Here is a 4,338-nt window from a genome sequence, read left to right as displayed (position 1 = left end):
ATGTATAGGCTACAAATTATGGATCCAATTCATTTTGGCCAGGTTTTGATTCCCACATTTCAAATTTATCAATGGGCTCCTGGTGGAATTTTTACTTTTAGAATAGGTTATTTAGTAGTCTTATTTATATTTTAGAAATTTAATAAATGTAATTAAGAATATAGTTATAAAAACTGAACTGGACCGGCCAATTCAACTGAAAAATCAAAGAACCAAACCTTTATCCAATTTGGTTTGATGTCCTGACCGTTTAAGAAAAAATCGGTCAGACTCGCTTTGAACCGGTCAAAATCAGTGCAAATTGCAGCTAAATCGGACCGATCAATCCGCAGTCAACTGCGTGTATGGGTGGCAAATGGGCCTAAACCTTCCAGGCCGGTCCGCGTAACCCTCCATAAAAGGCAGGCCGGACTGAAAAATTGGGACCGCCGAATAACAAAAGCCCGCCTAACCTGCACCACTTAAACCGTGGGCTTTGGCGGGGCGGGACGGGCTTCCCTGGGGGGCTGAGCAAATTTTTTTTAAAAAAAGGCTGAGCATATTTTTGGCCAAAAGCCCAGATTCCAACATCCATACAACCAGACTTGCGCCCAATGAAACCCTACTCGCCCTAAATCCTAATTGCAGCCTCCTCGCCTCTTCTGTCCTGGTCATCGGCTCGTCACTGCTCGTCTGATATGTTTGTTTTCTGGCTTAGGTTTTAGATCAGAAATTTAGGTTTGTTTGCTGTGTTTTGTGTTGTTTGATAATGGTTAAGTTTTGATTAAATCAGTATTCTTGATACTTGTTTTAAAATGGTTTTAAGTTTTGATTAAATCTAATGTAGATTCATATATTGTTTGCTGTTTTTCGTTTTGTTTAATAGTGGATGAATTTTGATTAAATCAGAATTGTTGATGCTTATTTTAAAATGGTTTTGAGTGTTGATTAAATCTGATGCAAATTTGCTGTGTAAACTAAATGGTTTTGAGTGTTGACTAAATCAGAATGGTTGATATCTGGTTTAACAATTAACATTTGCTTTTATTTAAGAAAATATGAATTCTAAAACTGTGAGTAACTTTGTTACTGCTGGAGCTAGTTCTGAGGCTGCTCCGGTCAAGGTTGATGAACCTAGTTCGAAAAGGGCCAGACCATCAACATCTGATGTTTGGAATTTTTTTAGAAAACTCGGTCCAAATAAGGATGGAGTAGAACGTTCTGAGTGTAAAGGATGCAAGAAGGTGTTTAAAGCTGGAGGTAAGCGATATGGCACTTCTACTTTAAAACGACATCTTGATAGTTGTACTCAAATTAAGCATGAAGATATTGATCAGACTATAGCAGAATTGCAACTTAAAATGGGTTCACTTAAGATTGATTTAGGAGTGGCTAGAGATATGTTTGCTTCTTATGTAGTTGCTTAGGATAAGCCATTCAATATGGTTGATGATAGGATATTTAGAAATTGGGTGAAATATATAAGTCCAATTTTGAACCTTCCTACTAGGAATACGGTTAAGTCTAACATAGTGAAAGTTCACAAGAGAGAAGCTATGAAACTTAAACAAATCTTAGTTTCCATTCCAAATAGAATTCGCTTAACATCTGATCTTTGGACGTCTAGTACCAATGAGGGATATATATGTTTGACTGCACATTTTGTTGATGAGAACTGGAAATTACAGAGTAAAATTCCCAATTTTTGTCATATGCCTCCTCCTCACACAGGATTTGAGTTGTCTTCTAAAATATTTACGCTTTTGAATGAGTGCAAAATTGATAAAAAGATTTTTTCCATTACTTTGGATAATGCTTCTTCTAATGATACTTGTGTTGATCACTTGAAAAGTACTTTGGATGTGTATGGTTCATTGTTGTGTGGTGAAAAAATTCTTTCATGGTCGTTTTTCTGCTCATATTTTAAATCTTATTGTCCAAGATGGAATGAAAATATTGCAAAAGGAGAAGGCTATATTTCAAGAGTTGGTTCTAATGATGTTATTGACTTACATGAAGATGAAGATGAAAATTAAGTGTTTCGAATTGTGTTTATTTTAATTTGGAGACTATTTATAATTATGTTTTTGGATTTTGGATTATATTTATTTTGCTTTTGAGACTATTTATAATTATGTTTTTGTATTTTGGATTTTGTTTATTTATTTTGGAGACTATTTATATTTAACATTTGCTTTTATATTGATTTAAACAGAATATATTTTTTATGCCGTTATAAATATTATTAAAAAAGAAAAAGAGATTAGGCGGAACGGGGTAGAATTCTGGGACCGCCTCACTAGGCGGGGCGGGGCGGACCAACCCGCCAGAAGACGGGCTTCCGGCGGGACGGGGCTGGGCGGACTTCCCACCTGCCAGCCCTAACTGTGTGTGCGTTGCTATTTTGCAAAAATACTTAATCAAGGATTTGAACCACTTGCTTCAAACATTGCACCTCAGCAAAGTTTAGACATAACTCCACCACTGAGCCAATTATCTTCTGCTGTATAGTGTGTTTATAATTTTATATATCGAATACCTAGTGCAACTTAAATAAAGAATTTTTTTGTTATATATATTTGTCCATATAATATATATTATAGAAAAAATCATATTATATTATAATTTATATATAATTTAATTTTATTTACGTGAGATCGATTTTATCGATTCTACTAGTGATTTATCGGCTGAACCAATAAATTAATAACTTCACCAGTTTGATCATTAGTTCGATTCTGACAACTATGATTAAGAATTTGATTTTTTTTTAATTTTCTTTTATCAACCTTGAGGACAAGGTTACTTCGAGGTTAGTTTGAAGGGAGAAGTATCGTTACGATTTACTATTAGAAGAGGTACTCGTTGAGTCCATTGGAGTTGCATAATTCTTTAGAAGTATAAATAAAAAATTATTATCATTGTATCACAGAAAAAATTAATGAATTAAATATTAAATTTGGTTCAATTTAGAATTTCTCTTAACTCAGAGAGATTCCAACACTATGATACATTTATAAGGTGTGGCAGATTGATAAAATTATTTCTGAGGTGGATGGAATATTTCAAAATCATTTATGAAGTTGTACAAAAATTGTGTAGTCCTTTTTAGGTTAAATTTTATATAGTTTGCTTTCTTTAATACATTTAGACATTCGAAAAAATATTAGATAAAATTTAATAAAATTTTTAATTACATTCGTATTTATTAGTCATCAAAACTTAATTTGAGATGTAAGTAAAATTGACACTCATTCGAGTTAAATTTGATTGAGTTGGATTGAATTTTTTTTATTCTAGAAAAATTTATTAGTCTTTACTTATTATTTTAATCCACAACTTGGGTTCAAATTGTTCCATTTTGACAACTTTTTCATGAAATTTGTTATCTAAAACATTGTACAATCAAAGAATTAAGCTAAAGTGACCGACGAAATTTGTACAACTTGTAGTATTATATTTTTTTGCAAAATTTGCAAGTAATAGTTATTAAATTTACTTATATATTAATTGATGAATATTATTAGAGATAAATACCAAATTGGTACTCAAAAGATTCTGGCGCTGACAAAATGGTACTTGACTTTTGTTATTGACAAAATGGTCCTTAAAAGATTTTAAAATTTGACAAGTGTGTCCCCAAATTCGCCGGAGCAAATCTCCGGCAAGCACAATACTGACATGGCCACCGTATTTTGGTGACCTGGCAAACCACCCCCCAAACCCTAATTCCTCCTTCCCCAACGCAGACTCCCTTTCCTCTTCCTCCCCATTGCAGCCCCCAATACACACTCCCCCCACTCCTTCCTTCCCTCTCCCTCCCCATCACAGCCCCCTCCTTAATGCATACTCCTCCTCCCTCCCTCAATACCATTACTTGCATCAACAACAACCTCAACCTCAACCTCAACAACAACAGCAATAGCAACCTTCACCACTCGCAGCAATAGCAACAACAACCTCAATGGCAAGAGCACCATCAAGTACCACCGCCACCACCATCGGAGCCACAACAAGGCTTGGAACAACCATATCCTTTCAACACCTCCATTGCGCCACTCCTCTGCACATATAATCGCCTCTGAAATAAGAAAATTAGAAACGAAGTAACGCTTTCAATTGGACAACGAGGTCCGTAGATCCTGACAACGAATAATGGAAAATCATCAGCGGAAGCACCAGCGTTGGCCTGAGGCTGAGCAGCAGCGGTGTCCTGCGTCGTATGCAATGAGAAGGAAGGAAGAGAAGTGCGACGGAGAGGGTTAAGGCATCGGATTTTAGGTACTTGTGGAAGTTGTGGTAGTGTCGAGGGAGGGAGGGAGAGTGTGCATCAAGGAGGGGAGAGAGAGGAAGAGTGTG

At 35.6% G+C, this 4,338-nt stretch overlaps 1 long non-coding RNA gene across 1 annotated transcript in view; it reads right to left on the bottom strand.

Annotated features, from left to right (window-relative positions):
- The window catches only part of LOC110268272, a 29,113-nt gene continuing 25,686 nt past the window's right edge, over positions 912 to 4,338 (bottom strand). Inside the window, exon 5 of the long non-coding RNA XR_002356404.1 lies at positions 912 to 1,274. This is a non-coding gene — a long non-coding RNA (uncharacterized LOC110268272). The remainder of the gene's footprint in view (positions 1,275 to 4,338) is intronic.

Source organism: Arachis ipaensis, chromosome B10, assembly GCF_000816755.2.
Source record: "Arachis ipaensis cultivar K30076 chromosome B10, Araip1.1, whole genome shotgun sequence".
NCBI classification, from domain to species: domain Eukaryota; kingdom Viridiplantae; phylum Streptophyta; class Magnoliopsida; order Fabales; family Fabaceae; genus Arachis; species Arachis ipaensis.
Note: the sequence above shows the minus strand (reverse complement) of the source record. Positions and strands in the feature narration are given on the sequence as shown.